The sequence below is a fragment of the Lactuca serriola genome, chromosome 8 (genome assembly GCF_051521515.1).
Source record: "Lactuca serriola cultivar US96UC23 chromosome 8, Lser_US96UC23_V15, whole genome shotgun sequence".
In the NCBI taxonomy this organism is placed as follows: domain Eukaryota; kingdom Viridiplantae; phylum Streptophyta; class Magnoliopsida; order Asterales; family Asteraceae; genus Lactuca; species Lactuca serriola.
The window spans coordinates 117864415-117890157 of NC_136415.1; positions in this window are offsets into that span (position 1 = coordinate 117864415).

Below are 25743 nucleotides of genomic sequence, written 5' to 3' on the forward strand. Positions count from 1 at the left end.
TTTTCATTTTTCGTGGTGGAAATTAGTGAATCGTCATTCACTTACCTTCAAATATTCTTCAATTAGGGTTACGGCATCCCTCTCCCGAGTTGTAGAATATTGTGTTGGGTCCTAGCCTTAGTATCTCATTTGGGTGATTTACTAAGAAGTCAATCTATCAACTAACTTGAATTTGTTTTTCTCCCGTTTTGTAGATGTCAAAGTTCGACAACTATGGTCTTCCCAAATCCCGTGGAACAAGCTTTCCACATGAAGATGGTATTCCACGATTCAATCGAGGAACAAGAAATCATGCTTCACTTCCTCCTCCTCCTCCTATTATTCTCCCCAACCCACAAGATCGAAGAATTGAAAGGTTCAATATCAGTAAAGCCCTATTGGAAATGAAACATGAAGATGGTAAACCCGTGTGTGCCCACGTTCTAGGAATGAAATCACACATTGATAGGTTGATAATGTTAGGTGTGTCATTCCCAGATGAGTTGGCTGTGAATTGGGTTTTGCAGTCACTTCCTGAATCATATAATGAGTTCAAGAGAAAGTATTATATGATGGATCATGACGACAACCTCATTGACCTAACTTACATACTCATTGCTGCTGAATCAGAAATGATTTGGCGAAGCAATGGAGCGTATTTGTTGGGAAAGTCAACCGACCATGCTTCCGAGGACGTTCTAGGAGAACCGACCTGCATTTGCTGCCAAAAGAAAGGGCGTTGGATACAAGTCTGCCCAAAGAGCCTGAAGAGTCCAGAAGATGGGAGAGTCAAAGAGTATGGCTGCGCTTCAGGTAAAATCCACTATCTAACTCCATTAAGTTCCTATTCATTGATACATAATGTGATAAGATTGCATTTGAATGTTTTACAGGATCGATGAAAAGAAAGGAAGCTTGGTGAAAGAACAAGATGAATCTAATCACAAGGAATGGATCTTGATCGCATGGACTTGAAGATTAGATTTTGAGCTTAGATAGTTATGATAGAGTTGTTAGAAATTTTCTTTTGAAATACATAGTTTTCAATGGATTTTGCATTGTAAGGACAAATGTTTTCCGCTGCTTTTATAAATAAAATAAATTTTCGTTTGACTTATTTATTTATTTATTTCCTTACAATGAAATCGTTATGAAAATTGGTGTTTGCATATTTCTACAACAAATGTATATGATTCTTATTTATGGTGTTTATGGAAAAGTCAAGAATTTACCAAATAGGGAGAGTTTCTCATCGCCCAAGTTTCATTTGGACAGAAACTTGGAATCATGCAACGTGGATGCACGATGAATGAGAAATTTCGTATTTGGAAATTAGACTGATTCATTGACAAAGTGTCAAGTGAAAGACTAGGAGATCGAGAACACAAAGTTGTGTGTTGATCAAAGTCCACCATAAGAGTAACAAGAAATTCGTCATGATTTACTAAAGGTTTAGTAAATATGATTATATTTATAAGATTAAGTGTAATTCTGAATTGATTGAAAAAGTTTAAATCAATAATAGAACGAATAACAAGAATCAAGTAGGCAGAGAGATAAATGTTTCTCCATTCTAAGAAGAAGGGAGAGTACCTTTCATGCTTTATGATAGGTCGTAATGATTAATAACCATATCTCAATTGATCCTCTAAGTGAGTCTTGGTACAATTGTATGTCCAAGAAGAGGAATCTAAGATTGAACAAATGGGCAAATCAATAAGTGAATCATACTTCATTCCAAAACAAGTCCTAAAGTTAAGATTGTGACATTGAGTGAATAGTATTAAGAAGGTTTATAACATTCATCAATTGTGGAAAGTTGTGATATCTTGGAAATGTTTTGACAAAGACCAACTAAGACCAAAATTATGAAGTGTTTTGTTTTGATAAAAGCTACACTAACTCTTGAATATTTGTTTGTCAAGAAATGTTTTGACAAGAGAATCGTATATGTCAAGGAGTCAGTGGGAGTCTTTATAGTCTTGAAAAGTTTCAAGAACAAATCAAATAAACCTAATCGATCATCACTAGCACACGAGTTGAGGTTTACAACCTATCGTGTTGACATTATTTTGATTCTGTGCCAATCCAATCGAGTTAATTATGCATGTGAGTTCTATGAGTTCTCATTTTGAACGCATAAAAGGCAAAGCACCTTAATTAATGAAAGGTACATTGATAGGAAAGGGTGAGCTGCTTAACTACTTGGAAGACATGGTGGGCAGCTGTGCTACCATAAAGGCAAGAAATCGAGATCAAGAAAGTTCGATCCATAAGAGTCTGAATTTGTCGTAAACTTTGGTTTCGAAAAATTCACATGGATAGGAACAAATACACTGTTTAAATCTAAGTGTCATAAGATTTCCTCCTTCATGAAAATGATTGTGAGGAAATGCTTTCACTAAGACAGATTTTAAGAAGATAGTGATTGTAAAATTGCGTTCTCGAATTCAATTATGGTTACGGCATCCCTTTCCATAATTTGAATTGTGAGGTTTGGCAATTAGTCTTAATTGTTTAGATACACATATGAACTATCGAAGGCAAATGTGTATAAGTTCAAGAAACCTTGATAAAAGATTATCAAAGCACTAAGAATTAGAAACATGAACTTAAGAAATTCAATAAGCATTGTTTTTCTGAAAGTTAAGATGTTTATGAATACATGTCGAAGCTAGTGGGAGCATAAGTGTTATGTTTTATAATAATCATCAAGATAGTGGGAGCATAAAAGTTATGATTATATGATTATTAAGGAAAGTATTGCAAGGTTAGCAATATTAATTATAGAAAACAAGAGTCATACTTTGCAAAGTCGCAATAGTTGAAGAGTTGTTTTGCTATAATTAAGGGAGAGAATATAATGCTTCATTTCAAATCTAAAGGTTTAGGTTGAGAAATGTTAATAAAATTTAGTCAAAGGTACAACGTGTGTTCTTAAAATTTCGATTATGATTACGGCATCCCTCTTCACAATTCGAATTTCGAGAACATAGCAAATAAAACATTATGCGTCGTGTCCCATACGCTTCGGGTAAAGGATCGATTGCAAATGCTTTAATGTTTGACCATTCTAAAGTTTTCGAAATGTATAGCGCATTTAGAGGGAAAAAGGACTAGAATCGGTTCTGACTAAAATAATTAAACAACTATCAAAGGACAATCCAAAGTTCAACGAGGATTGGTCGCTTGTGAGTAGTTGGAAGTATAGTATTGGAAATTATGGAAATGTTTCCATATTGGATGGACCATATCGACTTTATTATGAATAGATAAGATTCTATTAAGAATGAGTTGTCATATGGAACATATGGAAGTGTGTCCATATTTGGAATTGAATATTGAGAAATCTATGACTAGATTAGAAACTTCTATGCGAAAGGATGTTCAAAGAAAGTACTTTGAGTGAGAGACATCACATCTATGGAATTGTCTTGTAACAATCTCTGATAGAAGACTTTGTAATATCATTGTCAATAGTCTTTGTGACTTTGGTGCAGTGACATTACAAAAGAGATCATTACATAAAATGTTAGAATCTAGCATATTCTATAAGTAGCAAGAATTTGATATTCTTTCACTTATGAAAAGGATTTGGAGTTGTGAAATGAGAATGATTGGAAATGTGTTCAATGTGATCTATTTCACAAAGTAAGAACCATAGGTAAACATTGTGTGCATGCTAGGAGCATGGGACAAGTATTGTAATTCAAGTAAGAAGTTGATTACCCGAAACTACAAATAATGAGTAATCAATATGGTGATAAATAAAAGGTGTTTTATTTATGCTCAAAGGGTTGAGGCCATATGGGATTAGTATTATTCTTGTGTTTCACATTTTCATGTTTTGACTTCCAGAATAATTGAGGTTATTAAGAATAATCGAACTATTCAAACGGGCCACAGTCGTTCATATGTTGGAAGTAGATATGAATGAAGACTGTCGTGAATTGGTGTGTGGATTGTCTAAAAGATTATTAGACATAAGCAAATGTTTGCTGCAACGTTCATGAGTGCTTATGAATGTGATTTGAGCATTGGATTAGACCCACGCTCACTTGGATCACTCCATGGATTGTATCACGAGTGATTGGTGAGACGATAACATCTTATATTCTTAAAACCAAGATGTGTGAGTTGTATCTTGCGAATCAGTTGCACATTGATAATATGTAAACGCACTAGTAACTTGGTGTTATAAAACATATTGTTGTGTGTGATTCGGTGCGTGAGTGCAAGCGAGCATTGTATCAAAGTTTATCCATTCCTTTTATTCAAAGTAGGATAAAGGCGATATCTTTGGGCCCCTCGATGATTTTGTGATGACAAACGTAAATGCTCGGCCGGGCTAGGGCTAATTTGATTTGTTCAATTAGTCAGTCGTCATAAATCGGAAATCGAGAAATAGTACAAAGAGAATGATTTGAAATCATATCTCATATGATATCTAGAATGGAGGAATATATGATCCCTTATCTAAGGACACGCGTATTTGATATGATCATAGTTGACAGCGGATTTGGAAAGCTACAATTGCAGATCGGGATCCGAAGTCATACGCAGAATAGTTGTTAGACTTATCCAAGTGGGAGACTGTTGGATTAGTGTCTAAGTCCATAACTATTTTGGTATGTACTTGACCCGATGGTGCATGGTCCTTTTGGGTTGCCTTCACCAAAGCAACTTGATTGGAGAAATAAATAAAGAGAGAGGTTATTATGATTTATTAATATGTTATAAGAATAATATATTAAAGGAGAAATCATATTTTTTTAATTAATATCGGTCAATAATTAATTAAGAATTAATTTTGTGATCAAGTGTAATTAATTAAACTAGAGAGGCTGAATTGTAATTATGTGATAGTTACAAAATAAGGTAAGGATTATCTTATATATATGGTGAACGAATTTGAGGTGTAAATCCCTTAGAATTCGACTAGGATAAGGGTTTCTAGGACTTATCTTATGGTTGCTTGGTGGACAAGCAACTAGATAAGGATAAGGACTAAAACCTTAATCTTTACACCTATATAAACCCCCTAGGGCTTAGGAATTCTGCCAACCCTTCCCAAGAGGTCCTAAGGACGAATTCTAACCTCCCTCCTCACTCTTTATACCTTCTCCATTTGCTCTTGGTGTTTGTAAGCCATTAGAGGAGTGACACTTGTGACTCTAAGCCTTCCAAAGTCAATTCAAAGGAGGAATTGGGATTGTTATTGCTACATAACAATCAAGGTAATATCATAAACCTAATTATATGTTAATATTGATTTCCATATGTTAAAATTAGGGTTTATAGTCTTGGATTCAAAGCATGTACAATAGAGAAACCTAGATCCAAACATTAGGGTTTGTATGAGCACATAGGATGTCTTATGACCAAAACCCATCACCTTTGAGATTCATTGAACTTTCAATGGCATGTTTAAATCTCGATATGCCCCTCTTGTTTGTGACTGGGATGTCGAGGATCACAAAGCGGGTGTGAATAACCATGCAAACTTACATGGTGCCCTCACATGTTACAGTCACCTATTCGATGTGCCGGTAAACCACACATGCTCCACCGAACTATGACAAACATTGAGACACCCTTTTCTACCTTTGCTTAGAACCATTTAGTGTTCCGGTAAACCACACACGCTCCACTAACGTCTTCGCAAGGGCACAAAGTGTAATTTCATGGAATTGCATCAATTCACTTTTGCCTAAGTAACTAAGATTGGGAATTTGATGAAAACATTTAGTTACTTTTATACTTCATTATACTTATAATGGAAGGTTTCGTCCTATCCTACCCGTTCGGCTAACGACCCTCCACTAGTCAAGAGTGCGGTGGGTAAGAGTGGATACCCATTCAATCGTCATTTTATAGGCAATTTCCTTAAACACCCCTTATAGACCAGCTTCGTGAATGATGCCTACTAAATGTAAGACTGACTTTTACTCATACATATATATATATATATATATATATATATATATATATATATATATATATATATAATGTGAGACTTTTAATGTTATATATAGTACATGTTGTATTTTACACTTTCAAAATACTAGGTGGTCTAATTTAACAATTATACTTTTAATTCAATTGAATTGTAAACCTAAACTTTTATGGATTTATTAAACCTTCTTTAATTATACACCTTAATTAATTAATAAAACCATAGGGGTGTGATTTGAACTTTTTTCAAAACTATACTACAGTTTTAGAATTTAACATTCCTAATTAAACTTTTAATCAACTTTTAAATTCCAAAACTTGAGGGCAAGTTTTGAAACTTTTCAAAAAACAATTGAGTTTTAATGTCTCTTAAAATTTTCGAATTTATGACATATAAATTAAAATTTTAAATATTAAAACTCTTGATTTTAATAATTATCTTGAATTAGACTATTAATTTAATTATTAAATCATAAGGGATTATTTAAATTCTGAGGATAATTACCATTTATACATTTAAGATATCCTAATCCCTTAAAAATCTCCCTAGATCTCGAAATTAAGGATAGGATAATGCAAAATCTTTAATTACCATATATAACAATTAGAGAATAATTACAAGATATGGGATATTCCAAATCCCTAAAATTTAGGATCTTATCTTGGGGAGGAGGCCAAATTTTGAAAATCAAGGGATTAAAACAAACCCTAGATTTCGAAATTTAAGGGTTTAAGGAAAGGATTTGAAGATCTTATTCAAACTCTTGCAAATTAGGGTTTGCAAACCCTAATCTAGAAAATCCTAGTCACCTAGGCTTTATTGGCCATAAACCCTAATATCTCAAGTTCATACAATTGAATAAACTAATTGAAAATAAGTTAACCAAAGGCTCTGATACCACTGATGGGTTTTATACAAACAATCCTATGTGTACATGCAACCCTAGCATTGGATCTATGTTTTCACTATTAGATACACAACATTATGAACACATAATAAAACCCTAATCAAGATTTTTATTTTCGAAATTAACCGAGAAGGTTAGATTACATACCTTTTGTTGTTATATTGTAATAACTACTTAAATCTTCAAACCCAAAGTCTTGAAAGCAAGCACCACAAGTGTAGTGCCTCTAATGGCTTACAAACACCATAAGCAAGTGGAGAAGGTATAAAGAGAGAGGAGAGAGGTAGAAATTCGTCCTTAGATACTCTAGGGATCAAGTGCACGAAATTCTCAAGCCTTAGGGGTCTTTATATAGGGTTGGGATTAGGGTTTCAGTCCTTATCCTTATCCAGTTACTTGCCCACCAAGCAACCACAAGATAAGCCTTGAAAACCCTTATCTCTTGGACCTTGGACGATTTCAAGGATATCCTTATCCTTGAATTCGTTCATCCTTTAACAAGGATAACCATTGCCCTATTTTGCAACTATCATATAATTACAATTCAGCCCCTCTAGTTTAATTAATTACATTTGATCACAAAATTAATTCTTAATTATTGACCAATATTAATTAAACAAATATGATTTCTCCTTTAATATATTATTCTTATAACATATTAATAAATCATAATAACCTCTTTCTCTATTATTTCTCTAGTCAAGTTGCTTTGGTGAAGGCAACCCAAAAGGACCATGCACCATCGGGTCAAGTACATACCAAAATAGTTATGGACTTAGACACTAATCCAACATTTGGAACCTAAAAACTCTCATTGGTGAATATCTACACGTAAAGTTGGAAACTTTACGTGTTATTCATGCTCTAGGAACCCAGATCTGTGGATAACATAAGCTGGATTCAAGCAGAATCCAACATATAGTGATTGCATGGTAACGACTCGGCGAGTCGTTCATCTGACTCGGCGAGTCTACTTGCGAGTCTCCGAGTTTGTCCTCTTTTCATTGTTTGAGTGGGAGTAGTGAGTCACGGGGTGTGACTCAGTGAGTTGGAAGCCAAACTCATCCATGGAGGAACTCGGCGAGTCAATGCCCTGACTCGGCGAGTTCAAGGCAATCTCCTTAGATCAAGAACAGACTCGACGAGTCGCAGCATATGTGTTCTTCGGATGAAGATGAACTCGGCGAGTAGGATGAAGGACTTGAACCTCAGTTTAGAAGGAGAACTCGTCGAGTCAACGTCTAACTCGACGAGTAGGGACAGGATCTAGGGAAATCGATTAGATAGGGACTCGACGAGTTGGAGAGCCAACTCGGCGATTCGGGTCAACTGAAAGTTGACTCTGACTTTGACTTATGACATGATCAGGGGTAAAATGGTCATTTTACCCAAAGGACAGTTAGCAGTGATTGATTAAGTATGTTGTGGGAATTGCAGCCGGAGGATTTCCGGAGTAGCAGCAGCAGCAGTAGGCAGTCAGTTCCCGAACAGATCAGCAGCTACTTCGAGGTGAGTTACCTTCCAGTAGCGGTGGGTCTACGGCCATAATGCCTGCCCACCAGTAAGAGTTGTATGTGGATGATTGTCTCCGTGATATTCATCTAGGGTTACTACTACCTGTGCTATGTTTATGTGCTAGTATGATATGATGCTATCTGTCGTGAATTGGTGTGTGGATTGTCTAAAAGAGTATTAGACATAAGCAAATGTTTGCTGCAACGTTCATGAGTGCTTATGAATGTGATTTGAGCATTGGATTAGACCCACGCTCACTTGGATCACTCCATGGATTGTATCACGAGTGATTGGTGAGACGATAACATCTTATATTCTTGAAACCAAGATGTGTGATTTTTATCTTGCGAATCAGTTGCACATTGATAATATGTAAACGCACTAGTAACTTGGTGTTATAAAACATATTGTTGTGTGTGATTCGGTGCGTGAGTGCAAGCGAGCATTGTATCAAAGTTTATCCATTCCTTTTATTCAAAGTAGGATAAAGGCGATATCTTTGGGCCCCTCGATGATTTTGTGATGACAAACGTAAATGCTCGGCCGGGCTAGGGCTAATTTGATTTGTTCAATTAGTCAGTCGTCATAAATCGGAAATCGAGAAATAGTACAAAGAGAATGATTTGAAATCATATCTCATATGATATCTAGAATGGAGGAATATATGATCCCTTATCTAAGGACACGCATATTTGATATGATCATAGTTGACAGCGGATTTGGAAAGCTACAATTGCAGATCGGGATCCGAAGTCATACGCAGAATAGTTGTTAGACTTATCCAAGTGTGAGACTGTTGGATTAGTGTCTAAGTCCATAACTATTTTGGTATGTACTTGACCCGATGGTGCATGGTCCTTTTGGGTTGCCTTCACCAAAGCAACTTGATTGGAGAAATAAATAAAGAGAGAGGTTATTATGATTTATTAATATGTTATAAGAATAATATATTAAAGGAGAAATCATATTTGTTCAATTAATATTGGTCAATAATTAATTAAGAATTAATTTTGTGATCAAGTGTAATTAATTAAACTAGAGAGGCTGAATTGTAATTATGTGATAGTTACAAAATAAGGTAAGGATTATCTTATATATATGGTGAACGAATTTGAGGTGTAAATCCCTTAGAATTCGACTAGGATAAGGGTTTGTAGGACTTATCTTATGGTTGCTTGGTGGACAAGCAACTAGATAAGGATAAGGACTAAAACCTTAATCTTTACACCTATATAAACCCCTTAGGGCTTAGGAATTCGGCCAACCCTTCCCAAGAGGTCCTAAGGACGAATTCTAACCTCCCTCCTCTCTCTTTATACCTTCTCCATTTGCTCTTGGTGTTTGTAAGCCATTAGAGGAGTGACACTTGTGACTCTAAGCCTTCCAAAGTCAATTCAAAGGAGGAATTGGGATTGTTATTGCTACATAATAATCAAGGTAATATCATAAACCTAATTATATGTTAATATTGATTTCCATATGTTAGAATTAGGGTTTATAGTCTTGGATTCAAAGCATGTACAATAGAGAAACCTAGATCCAAGCATTAGGGTTTGTATAAGCACATAGGATGTCTTATGACCAAAACCCATCACCTTTGAGATTCATTGAACTTTCAATGGCATGTTTAAATCTCGATATGCCCCTCTTGTTTGTGACTGGGATGCCGAGAATCACAAAGCGGGTGTGAATAACCATGCAAACTTACATGGTGCCCTCACATGTTATAGTCACCTATTCGATGTGCCGGTAAACCACACACGCTCCACCGAACTATGACAAACATTGAGACACCCTTTGCTACCTTTGCTTAGAACCATTTAGTGTTCTGGTAAACCACACACGCTCCACTAACGTCTTCGCAAGGGCACAAAGTGTAATTTCATGGAATTGCATCAATTCACTTTTGCCTAAGTAACTAAGATTGGGAATTTGATGAAAACATTTAGTTACTTTTATACTTCATTATACTTATAATGGAAGGTTTCGTCCTATCCTACCCGTTCGGCTAACGACCCTCCACTAGTCAAGAGTGCGGTGGGTAAGAGTGGATACCCATTCAATTGCCATTTTATAGGCAATTTCCTTAAACACCCCTTATAGACCAGCTTCGTGAATGAGGCCTACTAAATGTAAGACTGAGTTTTACTCATACATATATATAATGTTAGACTTTTAATGTTATATATAGTACATGTTGTATTTTACACTTTCAAAATACTAGGTGGTCTAATTTAACAATTATACTTTTAATTCAATTGAATTGTAAACCTAAACTTTTATGGATTTATTAAACCTCCTTTAGTTATTCACCTTAATTAATTAATAAAACCATAGGGGTGTGATTTGAACTTTTTTCAAAACTATACTAGAGTTTTAGAATTTAACATTCCTAATTAAACTTTTAATCAACTTTTAAATTCCAAAACTTGAGGGCAAGTTTTGAAACTTTTCAAAAAACAATTGAGTTTTAATGTCTCTTAAAATTTTCGAATTTATGACATATAAATTAAAATTTTAAATATTAAAACTCTTGATTTTAATAATTATCTTGAATTAGACTATTAATTTAATTATTAAATCATAAGGGATTATTTAAATTATGAGGATAATTACCATTTATACATTTAAGATATCCTAATCCCTTAAAAATCTCCCTAGATCTCGAAATTAAGGATAGGATAATGCAAAATCTTTAATTACCATATATAACAATTAGAGAATAATTACAAGATATGGGATATTCCAAATCCCTAAAATTTAGGATCTTATCTTGGGGAGGAGGCCAAATTTCGAAAATCAAGGGATTAAAACAAAGAAGGTTAGATTACATACCTTTTGTTGTTATATTGTAATAACTACTTAAATCTTCAAACCCAAAGTCTTGAAAGCAAGCACCACAAGTGTTGTGCCTCTAATGGCTTACAAACACCATAAGCAAGTGGAGAAGGTATAAAGAGAGAGGAGAGAGGTAGAAATTCGTCCTTAGATGCTCTAGGGATCAAGTGCACGAAATTCTCAAGCCTTAGGGGTCTTTATATAGGGTTGGGATTAGGGTTTCAGTCCTTATCCTTATCCAGTTACTTGCCCACCAAGCAACCATAAGATAAGCCTTGAAAACCCTTATCTCTTGGACCTTGGACGATTTCAAGGATATCCTTATCCTTGAATTCGTTCATCCTTTAACAAGGATAACCATTACCCTATTTTGCAACTATCATATAATTACAATTCAGCCCCTCTAGTTTAATTAATTACATTTGATCACAAAATTAATTCTTAATTATTGACCAATATTAATTAAACAAATATGATTTCTCCTTTAATATATTATTCTTATAACATATTAATAAATCATAATAACCTCTTTCTCTATTATTTCTCCAGTCAAGTTGCTTTGGTGAAGGCAACCCAAAAGGACCATGCACCATCGGGTCAAGTACATACCAAAATAGTTATGGACTTAGACACTAATCCAACATTTTGAACCCAAAAACTCTCATTGGTGAATATCTACACGTAAAGTTGGAAACTTTACGTGTTATTCATGCTCTAGGAACCCAGATCTGTGGATAGCATAAGCTGGATTCAAGCAGAATCCAACATATAGTGATTGCATGGTAACGACTCGGCGAGTCGTTCATCTGATTCGGCGAGTCTACTTGCGAGTCTCCGAGTTTGTCCTCTTTTCGTTGTTTGAGTGGGAGTAGTGAGTCACGGGGTGTGACTCAGTGAGTTGGAAGCCAAACTCATCCATGGAGGAACTCGGCGAGTCAATGCCCTGACTCGGCGAGTTCAAGGCAATCTCCTTAGATCAAGAACAGACTCGACGAGTCGCAGCATATGTGTTCTTCAGATGAAGATGAACTCGGCGAGTAGGATGAAGGACTTGAACCTCAGTTTAGAAGGAGAACTCGTCGAGTCAACGTCTAACTCGACGAGTAGGGACAGGATCTAGGGAAATCAATTAGATAGGGACTCGACGAGTTGGAGAGCCAACTCGGCGAGTCGGGTCAACTGAAAGTTGACTCTGACTTTGACTTATGACATGATCAGGGGTAAAATGGTCATTTTACCCAAAGGACAATTAGCAGTGATTGATTCAGTATGTTGTGGAAATTGCAGCCGGAGGATTTCCGGAGTAGCAGCAGCAGCAGTAGGCAGTCAGTTCCCGACCAGATCAGCAGCTACTTCGAGGTGAGTTACCTTCCAGTAGCGGTGGGTCTACGGCCATAATGCCTGCCCACCAGTAAGAGTTGTATGTGGATGATTGTCTCCGTGATATTCATCTAGGGTTACTACTACCTGTGCTATGTTTATGTGCTAGTATGATATGATGCTATCTGTTAGTGGTAGTAAGGGAGATAGTCCCCAAGATAACCGGCCGAGCTCAAGTAAGTATTCCCCAAAGTACCCATACAAGTTTATGTTATGTTTATCAGATTTTGTAGAATAGCATGCTAGAATAGGACTAAGGATCTAGGAGTGATGCCTCATGTGCTTGCTTTATGTGTTTCAGCTGTATGAAAATTGCATGCTAGAGTCGAGTAGACAACAGTAGGATAGCCTGTTAGGTTATGCCTGATAGTATGAGTTTAGCTCTATATGCTAGATCAGTTTTTCTCTATGAGAGCGGATTTGCTTGAGATTGTTCCCTTAGTTCGAATGCTGCTTGATTTGTGCTTTGTGGGACTCTAAGTGGTGGGAGTTAGCCATTAGGTGAATACGTCACGTCACATGTGATCAGGGTTGAATAATCTTAGAGTGCTGGATTTGGCCCTATTGCGCAACTCTCGTTTGAGTCTAACCGTTGTAGGGATGAGCCTGTTACTTGAAGGATTATCCGAGCCTCGCCACATGTGATGGTATTCAGGTAATGGTTAATTGGCACTACTAAGAGGCCTTCAGCAGCTGAGGACCTGGTAGGGTGGAGCCTGAGATTTCCCTAGGGCAAGCCTAGGATGAGTATAGCAGTGATCAGCCGTAGTGGAAGGGATCTGGTGGAGTCGAGGCAGTCCTTGAAGAAGGTACGGATAGATGTGGAAGGTAGTATGGGCTCGTACTACTGAAAGCAGACGATCCGTACCCGAGCCAAGGGAGGCCAAGATGAGACTAGGGAACTTGTGGTAGATGTGATCCCTCAAGAAGTATTAGTGTCACTAACAGTTATTATTCCTATATTGTTATTCAGAGCCAGCAATTGGCTGTCGGATTTCGTCCCGCAACTATGTTCGAGGCCGATAGATGGCGGTTCAGGAGAGGGGTCAGGTTCGGGATCAGGTTCCGAGCCAGTCGATGAGGGACTACGCGAGTTCATCGCGTCAGAGATTACCAGAGGCATCCTTGTGTCGACCCCCATCATCTTTGGGTCGATCAAGGAGGGGATCATCGAGTTGATGGAGGATCGCCTTAGGGCGTTCAGGAGCAACATGGCATCTGGCCAGTCGGGACCTCGCACGCTGTCCTTTAAGGACTTCAGGGGCAGTGGTGCGCCAGCTTTCCACGGGGTGAAAGACCCCATTGCTGCCAGGCGATGGATTGCAGACATCGAGTCTGCACAGTTGACTAGCTTCTGCCCCGAGGGGTCGAAGGTGAGGTATGCAGCAGGGTGTTTACGGGACCGAGCTCGAGATTGGTGGGAGTCAGTGGGTGACTCGTTGGGAGCCTCAGCTATCGAGGCTATGACCTGGTCGGACATTATGACCAGTTTCAGGGTGGAGTTTGCACCGGCTGTCGAGCTTCAGCAACTGGCCAGGGAGTTTTGGGACATGAGACAGACGACAGAGACTGTGGCGGAGATCACCGCCAAGTTCCGGGAGAGGGCACTGCTGGTGCCCCAATATGCGGGCGATGAGGACATGAGGAGGACCCGCTATCACGACATGCTCCAGGCTGATATCCAGGAGCACGTTAGTTTTTCAGCTTGCCCCACCTTGGACTCCATGATTGCCAGGGCTAGGGAGAGGGAGATAGATTTAGAGCACATCCGGAAACAGAAGGCAGAAGAGGGTCAGTCAGGAGGGGCTTCGGGGAAGACGCCCAAGGGATCAGATGTGGGGCCGAAAGGCCAGCAGGGATGGGGACGCTGCAGGAAATACGGCAAGACGCACAAGGGGGCGTGCATGTTGGGATCATCAAGCTGCTACAAGTGCGGCAAGTCTGGGCACTATAGCAGGGATTGCACTGCTCCGGCAGCAATTATTCAGACGACTGAGTTGCTGTGTTTCCACTGCAACCAGAGGGGCCACAAGAAGGCCAATTGCCCCCAGTTGACAGTCCCAGCGTCAGTAAAGGCGCCAGCTCCAGCGACCCTGTGGATCACGGATGGCCGGCAGGGCAAGGCAGAGGCTCCATTGGTGAGGAGCCGGGCATTTCAGCTGACTACCGAGGAGGCACGCACCGCACCCGATGTGGTGACGGGTATGATTCTTTCCCTCCATTTTATTTTTATGATGCTATGTTATTGATATGTGCTCTGTGTGTATATGTATGCATTAGGATCGTTCCATGTGAACGGCATCCCAGTTTAGGTGTTGTTCGACTCGGGTGCATCCTGATCATTTGTTTCCCTTGCGCTTAGCAAGATGTTTCCTGAGTCTTCGGGCGAGTTAGATTGCCCTTTGGAGGTAGAGATTGCTGATGATCGATCGGTGCGAGCATCGATGGTGTTTCGGGATTGCGTATTGCTTTTGTTTGAGGAGCGCTATTTGGTAGACTTGGTTCCCATTCCGTTGCGTGGGAACAAGGTGATTATAGGCATGGATTGGTTGAGCCCCAATGGGGCGGTGATAGATTGCGCGCAGCAGCTAGTGCGAGTCAGGACCCCAGGTGGGGGAGAGTTAGTGATTCATGGCGAGAGGCCACAGTGTAGACCTACAGTCTGTTCGGCAGTGAGGGCTAGACGATACCTTTAGCAGGGATGCGCAGGATATGTCACGTACGTGATGGATACCCGGGAGGCGGGTAAGGCGACGGTGAGCGAGGTTCCGGTGGTGCGAGATTTTGCAGATGTTTTTCCAGAGAAGCTTCTTGGGATACCTCCGGAGCGACAGGTTGAGTTTAGGATTGACCTCGTTCCTGGTGCGGCTCCGATAGCCAAGGCACCGTATCGGTTGGCTCCTCCTGAGATGCAGGAGTTGTATACACAGCTGCAGGAGCTGTTAGACAAGGGATTCATTCGACCGAGTAGTTCACCTTGGGAGCCCCAATTTTGTTCATGAAAAAGAAGGTCGGGTCGCATCGGATGTGTATAGATTACCGGGAGCTGAACAAGGTAACGGTGAAGAACCGTTACCCACTCCCGAGGATTGATGACCTCTTTGACCAGCTTCAGGGAGCATCTTGATTCTCCAAGATTGATTTGCGTTCGGGTTATCATCAGATGAGGGTCAAGGAGGAGGATACGCAGAAGATCGCATTTCAGACGCGCTATGGCCATTATGAGTTCGTGGTGATGCCATTTCGGCTCACCAGTGCTCCTGCCGCGTTCATGGACCTCATGAACCGCGTATGTAGACCGATGTTGGATCGGTCTGTGATAGTCTTTATCGATGACATCTTGGTTTATTCCAAGACACAGGAAGAGCATGAGGAGCATCTACGAGAGGTATTGGAGACCCTGAGGAGGGAGAGCTTGTATGCCAAGTTCTCTAAGTGTGAGATTTGGTTGCGCCAGGTGCAATTTCTCGGTCACCTTGTCAACTAGAACGGGATTCTGGTCGATCCGGCCAAGGTCAAGGCCGTGATGAGATGGGAGGTTCCGAAGTCTCCATCTGAGATTCCGAGTTTCCTAGGATTGGCAGGCTATTATCGGAGATTCATTCAGGACTTCTCCAAGATAGCCGTACCTCTGACGCGGCCGACGAAGAAAGCCGTAGTCTTTCGGTGGGGACCCGAGCAGCAGGCTGCGTTTGAGATGCTGAGACAAAGATTGTACGAGGCGCCAATCTTAGCCCTGCCAGAGGGCGTAGTTGATTTTGTGGTATACTGTGACGCGTCCATTTCAGGGATGGGCGCGGTACTGATGTAGAGGGGGCATGTCATTGCCTTCGCTTCGAGGCAGCTCAAGCCTCACGAGGCAAACTACCTGACGCATGATTTGGAGTTGGGGGCGGTGGTTTTTGCCCTCAAGATTTGGCGACATTACCTCTACGGGGTTCGATGTACCATCTACACGGACCACAAGAGTTTGAGTTACCTCATGGATCAGCCGAATCTGAACATGAGGCAGCATCGGTGGTTGGATGTGGTGAAGGATTAGGATTGCGAGATCCTTTACCACCCGGGGAAGGCCAACGTGGTGGCCGATGCACTTAGCCGCAAGGCGGCACTGATCAGGGATATTTGCATGAGGATGACCGTAGTGACTCCCCTGTTGGAGCAGATTCGGGAGGCTCAACAGGAGGCTATCAAGGAGGAACATCGAAAGAGCGAGCGTGTGGTGGGTCAAGTTTCCTCCTTCGATTATGATAGCTGAGGGCTATTGACACTACACCGTAGGGTGTGGGTGCCGTATCACGGAGGCATGCGCCAGATCTTGATTGAGGAGGCGCACAAGTCCCAATTCTCTATTCATCCCGGGGCGACGAAGATGTATAGGGATCTTCGTCCAGATTATTGGTGGCCCTGCATGAAGCGGGATGTGGCATGGTATGTTGAGCGGTGCTTGACCTGCAGGAAGGTCAAGGCCGAACATCAGAGATTGCATGGCAAGATGCAGCCGTTGGACATCCCGTTGTGGAAATGGGAAGATATCACGATGGATTTTATCACGAAGCTTCCCAGGACCGCGCGTGGAGTGGATTCGATTTGGGTCATCGTGGATCGATTGACCAAGAGTGCTCACTTTATCCTGATTCAGGAGAGCATGTCGGCCGAGAAATTGGCCGACATCTATATCAGGGAGATCGTGGCGCGGCATGGGGTGCCAGTATCGGTTATTTCGGACAGGGATGTGTGTTTCAGAGAGATAAGGATGATTGGAACCTCAGTCCTAAATAAATATCTAAATTCACCTTATTTGGTGTATAGATCAAGATGGTAAGGAACTGCAGCGGAAACATGAATGCAAATGGGAACAGAAACCAACCCCCAGTGATTGAGCAAATACCGGTTGTGGTAGCCGCTGCTGAGCCAATAATGATGGCCGGAGTGCAAGCGACGATCCAAGAGATGTTGGATTGTCAAATGGAGGAAACCAGACGTTTGCTCCAAGAAAATCGAGAGGAAGTGACCATACAGATCAAACAGCCCGATTTGAACGAAGGGCAGACTAAGGAGGGAAACTACAGTGGAACCGTTGGTCAAGTCAACCCACCAATAGTTCGACAAAACAACCAAGATGACGGAGTCGAGAGGAATGGGTGCAAGTACAAGGAGTTTTTTTGACTTGCAAGCCATCGAATTTCACTGGAAAGGAAGATCTGATCGGGGTCATGGATTGGATCTCGGAGATGAAGTTAGCTTTCATGATGTGCGGTTGCAGAGGAAAACTACAGACCACGTTTGTAGTGCGTCAGTTTTGAGGAGGCGTTGTACGTTCGTGGAATACCTTAAGGAAGACTCTGAGCCCCAATAAGCCCCTGCAACTGACATGAGCAGATTTTCTGGTGCAATTCAAACGAAAGTACTGCTCAGCCCAAAACTTGCTTGAGCTAGAGAACATGTTTCTGACCCTGAAGAAGGGAAGCATGTCAATTGATGAATACACAAACAACTTCACAGATAAGATGGAGTTTTCCTTGCGTCTTGTCCCGGATGAGCTAACAAATATCAAAAAGTACGCTAAGGGACTCCCATGGGAGTACGCGGTGCCAGTGCGTCAGACACATACTCTGGAGGCAGCTATCTGGGCTTCCAAATCTGTGGAGGATATGATTAAAGGAAGGGCTGCCAGCAAGGTTGAGGTTGGCGAGAAGAGAAAATTTGAAGGGTCTGCTAAACCCAACAATAAGAAAAGCAAGTTCGGTTCAAAGAAGTTCAGGGGAGGAAATGAATTAAAATGGTGCGAGAAGTGCAAGAAGAAGCACTCGGGAAAATGCAGTGAGGAAGTGACCTGCTACAAGTGTAGGAAAACGGGGCACTATGCCAGTGAGTGCACCATCATCAAGAGGGTGTGCTATGATTGCCGTGAAGAAGGGCATATTGCTAAGGATTGCCCAAAGAAGAAAGACACGGCAAGGCCCAACATTCCACCAAAGCCGAAGGCGAGAGCCTTCCAGATGATGCTCAAGGCTGCAAAGGAGACAACAGACGTCACTTCAGGTACCTTTCTTGTAAATGGATTGCTTGCCAATATACTATTTGATTCCGGAGCCAACTACTCCTTTGTGTCACATATATATATATATATATATATATATATATATATATATATATATATATATATATATATATATATATATAGTTATGCTCAAATGAGAACATTTTTCAATTAGACTAATACAAAGCCCCCACCCCACTATGACGTCTCTCAACCTCTTTTGAACTTGCACCACCCACTTAGACCACCAAACCATTATCGGAGTCACCGTCTGCCGTCAGAATCGTCGGATCAACGCCTGAATCAGCCAACTGTTTCCTCTCCCTTTTCTCCCGATCTAGCGGTTCCCTCCATCTCCACTCGTATTCTCATCAGAAATAAGCTTTCTCTGACTTTCCTCTTACTGAAACGCCGCCCTGAACCACTTCCTTGAATCAGTCATGAAACCACCTTGTGGGCAACCACCTCCCTCTCCTTTCCTCTCTCATCTTATTTCATCAGCCACCAGATTTGATTTCACCAGATCTGAAACAGAAGGCCACAAAATCAACTCTTCGGAAAAGAAAGTCATCGGAAACCGCCCCCTCTCTTATCCTCTCCGATCTCATTTCACTGCTCACTAAATTTGTGTGTTGGAATGAAAACGTGATCATCATACATTTATACTTCACATGGATGTAGAATTTTTTGTGTTGCACACCAACTGTCTGATGAAAGTCCTGTTAGAAATTTTTAGTAAGTAGGGGATGATTTGATGATGACAAAAAGATTTGCAGGGACCTATTAAAAAAGTGCTTAATTTTGGATGAATTACATTTCTCTTGCCAAAGAGTGGCCGGTGGCATCACCAATCTATGTAGGTATCTTTTATTCTTTTTGTTATTCGTTTTGCATCAACTAGACTTGAACCAATGCTACTTTCTCTAAAAAAAATATTTGGTGATGGATCAATACTAGAAGATAAAATTATATCAGTTTTTTTGTTGGTCCATCTTATAGAAGTTTCTCTAATTGATATGGAGGAGGAACGAATCTACTAAATAGCTTCTGATTCACAAAATAAAAAATGTCTATAAATATGCATGCATTAAGGCCATTTGGTAAAATTGAATTTCACATCTCAATAGTCTAATAAGTAACCAAAAATCATATAAAAAGTGATAAACTTTAGGTTTAACCGTTACTTCCTTAATAGAACACAAAAAGTGATTTAAAAGCTATTATGATCAATTTTTCCAATTCTGTCCTCCAACTTCTAAAATTCGTGAAAGTCAATAAGAACACCTAAAAATCATGAGACTTGTTTTTCTGGAAATCTTAGTGTGTCTAGTTTCTTCAAACTTTGAATCAAATTTTTTTAATTCCAAATCCTTAAGGGGTAAAATTGGCAATCTTCTTAGGTTGGTCCATGCTGTCACAGATTTCATGCATTATATTCAAAAAAATCATAATAAATTCATTAGAACTCCAAATGCCAAAATTCCAAATCCTATAATTCTATATGGATGTATAGTTTTCTACATATAAAGGGGCTGAGGTAATTCATAGTAGATTGGTACAATTTATTCCAAAAGTGTTGAATGGTCTAGAAAGTGACAACTTAAAGTTACTAACTTGTAGATTTGATATAAAATCAACCGAAAATCATTAGAATGAGATATTTATATTTCTGAAAGGATAAAAGTGGGAACTTCACCAATATTATTTTATAAAAATTTAAGAATATCTTGAAAGGTAAGAAAATAGATCCCAAAAAGAGCACTACAATCAAAGTGAAAATAAGAAAATATATACATAAGTTTGATAAGAGTAATACAACAAAGCACAAGCTAAATAATGTTATAATTGTTGTGTAGGTTCTTGAAAAGGAAAGGATCCATCTTGCTTACGCTAGCGGATTTTCACGTTCAATGAGGTGAGTTACACTAAGTCTCTCATTACGTGTACATAATCACATATGATTTATGTGGCTAAGATTCATTTTCGTGTTTTCGATTCAATAACTGTTTTTTTCCACTTTAATCATATGTGATTAAATACATTTAATCAGATGTGATTATATTTTTCTAATCACATATGATTTTATTTGGAAAAAACAAATCCTGTCTATATAAATCATATGTGATTGGATACATACAATCACATGTGATTATATACATGATAACAAATATTGAACCAAGAACATGAAAATAAATCTTTATCCAAACTAATCATATGTGATTAAATACATGTAATCACATGTGATTATATGAATCTAATCATATATGATTTATGTGGACACAATTCATTTTCGCTTTGTCGATTCAATAGTTGTTTTCATGTATTTTATCACATGTGATTATATGTATAATCATATGTGATTAAGTACATGAGCATAACTATTGGATCGAGAAGGCAAAAATGAATCTTGTCCACCTCAAATCATATGTGATTATAAATATATAATCACATGTGATTAAATACACAAAAGCAATTATTCATCGAAACCGCACAAAAAAAATATTGTCTACATAATCATATCTGATTAAATACATATAATCACATGTGATTATATTTATCCAATCATATATGATTTATATGGATATGATTTATTGTCACATTCTCGATTCAGTAATTATTCTTTGTCAACTGTAATCATATGTGATTAAATACATATAAATAAATATTGTCAACATAAATCATATATGATTGAATACATATAATCACATGTGATTACATGTATCCAATCATATATGATTTATGTGGATACGATTCATTGTCACATTCTCGATTTAGTAATTGTTCTTTGTCAACTGTAATCATATGTGATTAAAACATGTAATTATATGTATCTAATCACATATGATTTATATGGAGAAAATATAATCACATATGATTAGATACATATAATCACATATGATTAGATACATATAATCACATATGAATATATACACGAGAACAACTATTGAATCGAGAACAAAAAGATAAATATTGTCCACACTTATCATATGCGATTAAATGCATATAATCACATGTGATTATATGTATCTAATCACATAGAATTTATGTGGAAAAACTAATGAATCAAAAACACAATAACAAATCTTTGTAGGTGGGGGGGGGGAGGGTGGTGGCGGCGGCGGGTGGTGGAGGCGGAGTGGTGGTATTGTGTGGTGATGGTGGATGGGTGGGTGGTTGCAAGTGGTGGTGATAGTGATGGGTGGTGGTTTTGGTGGGTGGGTGGTGAGTGATGGTGGCGGGTGGTGATGGTTGGATGGTGATGATGGTGGTCGCGGGTGGTGGTGGTGCTTCTGGTGGGTGGGTAGTGGGTGGTGGTGGTGGTGGGTGGTTGGTAGTGATGGGTGGTGATTGGTGGTTGGTGGTGGTGGGTGGTGGTGGCAGGTGGTGGTTGGTGGTGGTGGTGGGCAGTGGTAGTGGTGGGTGATGGTGGGTGGTGGGTAGTGATGGGTGATGGGTAATGGTTGGTGGTGGTGGGTAGTTATGGGTGGTAGTGACGGGTGGTAATGGTTGTTGGTGGTGGTGATGGGTGGTGGAGGTGGGTGGTGGCGGCGAGTGGTGGTGGTTGGGTGGTGGTGGTGGGTGGTGGTCATGGTGGCGGGTGGTGGTTGTTTTTGTTGGTGGTGGTGGTGAGTGGTGGGTAGTGATGGGTGGTGGTGTTTAAGGATGGATGGTGGTGGCGGGTGGTAGTGGTGGGTAGTGGTTGGTGGTGGTGGGTAGTGATGGGTGGTGATGGTGGGTGGTGGTGCGGGATGGTAGGTAGTGGTTGTGGGTGGTGATGGTAGGAGGTGGTAATGGGTGGTGGATGTGGGTGGTGGCAGGTGGTGGTGGTTGGGTGATGATGGTGGTGGGTGGTGATGGTGGTGACGGGTGGTGGTGGTGATGGGTGGTGGTGGTGGGTAGTGATGGGTGGTGGGTGGTGGTGGTGGTGGTTAGTGATGGGTGGTGGTGGTGGGTGGTGTTGGTTGGGTGGTGAGTGGCGTTAGTGTGTTTTTTTAACACTTTGTAACTATTTTTTGATTTATAGAAATATTATTTTATAGTTTTAATTAAAAAAAATTGTGTGGTCCAAATTTGTTCTCAAAGGTTCTCGCGATAAGAAATATTCCCGATTGAACGCTCCCATATATATATATATATATATATATATATATATATATATATATAGAGAGAGAGAGAGAGAGAGAGAGAGGTAAGTTATATATATATATATATATATATATATATATATATATATATATATATATATATATATATATATATATATATATAGATATATATATAGGGCTAGATTATAATATGGATGAACAACTATTGTGCGAACGTGAGCACAATGCTAGTTTATGAGAATTAGTAAGAGAATAAGTTTTTAGTAATGCGAATACATTTAACCTCACACAAATATCGTAATTTTTATGCATTCTCACCAATTCTTATTCAATTTTGTTTCGCACAACGTTTTTCACTCATTTTTATTCTTACAGAATATGACTCAATAAACATTCTGACAACATTATGATAGAATGAGAATAATAATAAAAAGTCTATAATAACATTATAGACGATTTAATTAGTAAGAACGTGTGATAATGACAATAGTTATGTAAGATTAAACGTATTAATATTATCAAACAACATATTTTCTTTGTCATTCTCACAGAATAACACTGTCCACACGTCTGCACAATAGATGTCAATCCACATTTGAACCTAGCTCTCTCTCTCTCTCTCTCTCTCTCCCCCCTCTCTCTCCCCCCCCTCTCTCTCTCTCTCTATATATATATATATACTCTCTCCCCCCCCCCCTCTCTCTCTCTCTCTCTATATATATATATATATATATATATATATATATATATATATATATATAGTGGTTCAAATGAAAACCAAAAAAAGTTAAGAACCCTAAGAACCCGAATTTCATAGTTATTTAACATGTGAATACTTATTAAATATGTAAAATCCTAATTTTGTGTTTGTTTTTTGGTGTGAAATTGACAAAATTGTAATTTTTATAGTCTAATATTTTTTTTCCTATTTTAACAAAAAATATGTAGATAATGCGCACTTTAATACATTCTATTGTAGTTTAATAACCAAAATTCACAACTTAATACAATATATTTTAAACTAATTCAAAGATTCAGAAAAGTCAAACTCAAACTCTACCACGACCACCAACTACCACACACTACTACAAAGAGGCGCATATGACTCGCTATAAAAGACCTGGTTGTTGAAAAAACTAGGTTCTATTAATAAATCGGGTCTTATTTTATATCTAAATAACCAGAATACCAGGTTTAATGAAGGGAAAGGTCATATGACCCTATTTCTAGTAATGAATTGGGTCTTATTTTATATCTAAATAACAGTTTCTTATGATATAACCGGACCTTTTAGCATACATTAGTATAACCCGATTTTTCGAACAAAACCGTGATTTATGAAACCCTAGACACAAATTATAAGAGGCTCATAGAACTCGTCTTCCAATAACCGGGTTTTTTGAAGCTTAACATATCATGCAACAAAATCACATATGACATATATATTGCACATCCTCTCAACTTTTCATTAGATGCCCTATCTTCAAAACCAAATCTAGTAAAAATATCAATTTTAGAACTTAACAATTACCATAAGCACCATGAAAGAAAAACCTCACTCTAAAAAACTTATAACATTATCACCAAAATAAAATACGAATTTCAAAGTTTAACATATCATGAAACAAAAATTAAAACTTTTAATCTTATTAAACAATGATAAAGCTATTTTGGAGGATAATTGTCATTACTTCCTGGTATTATTTAGTTTATCGCACACATTGTATAAGAGGAAGAAGAAGGCATTTATAACTATATTAACATAAGAGAAGAAAACCAAAAACAACTTGATATGTATATTTTATCTAGTTAAGTGTTTACTTTTGATGGCTTTACGCTTCCTCTGCAATTCCGCTCAGTTAATGATAACATTGTCAACAGAAGTTTATTGTTAATTTGTCATGCATAAAATCGAGATGCACAGTAGAAATAAGGAGACTCTAAGCTAAAAGACAAGTGTTGGTATTCTCTTGACTACTTTAAGACACACTTGGAGGAACACGACAAGAGGGGATCAGGGGAAATAGGAAATGGTGGAGATTTTTGGAGCCATTGGTGTCACAAAGTGGAAAGTTGGAGAACTGGAGTGACTCACCCATTGAAAATAATGAATGTTCGATCAAGATCAGTCACATTGTGGATAAGAAAAGGTGTGAACAGTTGATATCTGGTTGAACTTGTGAGACAAAAGAGCAAATAAGGAAGATTAGAAGAGGGGATTGACTCTCCGTTAAGGATTTCCAAATGAGATGATTGTTTTGGCCCTTGGGGAGGAGAGTAGTGGAGTTATATGCGAAAGTGGAGGAAGTATAAAAGACATGGTGTTATAGGGTAGATGTTGATTATTTTTTGGCAGTAATTAGTGGAAGTAATCCCACCTTCCTGTCAAAACTATATGGCACAATATATTTTAGTGGAGTAAAAGTTTTGTCTCTTTTTGTAAAATTTTATATTCATACGCATTTATATTGGACTTAGGAGGCTATTTTTGTCAACATCTATAGATTAATTTACATTTATACTTAGTTTTTCACATTACCAAAAAAAATGAATGAATAATTCATTTTATTGTAAAAACCAAATCAAAATAATAATTAAGTCGATATATTGCCTAATTGGTTTTATTAGGCGACTCATTGTATCTTTTGTATTCAAAAAAATTGCATACACAGCCCCTATGGGATGTCAAAAATTAGGACTTTGGTCTAAAAGGTTTTGGAGTCTCACAACTAGTACGAAATAAGTTTTTTGTTGCGAATTTGGTTCAATTTGCATTTAAAATACTTAAAATGACTAATTTACCCTTCTTATTTTGTTTTTCAATTTTATTTTAACACAAAAATTAAAATAAATAAAAATAAATAAACACCACCTAAAGCCCAACCCCCTCCTCTTTTCCAGCATCTGGGCACCTCCTTCACCACCGATGATGGAGGCTTCCGGCGAAGAGGGTTTCGACGATTGATCCATAGATTCGTCAACATTCCAGATTCGGTGTCACTGCAAACCCTAGCAAATC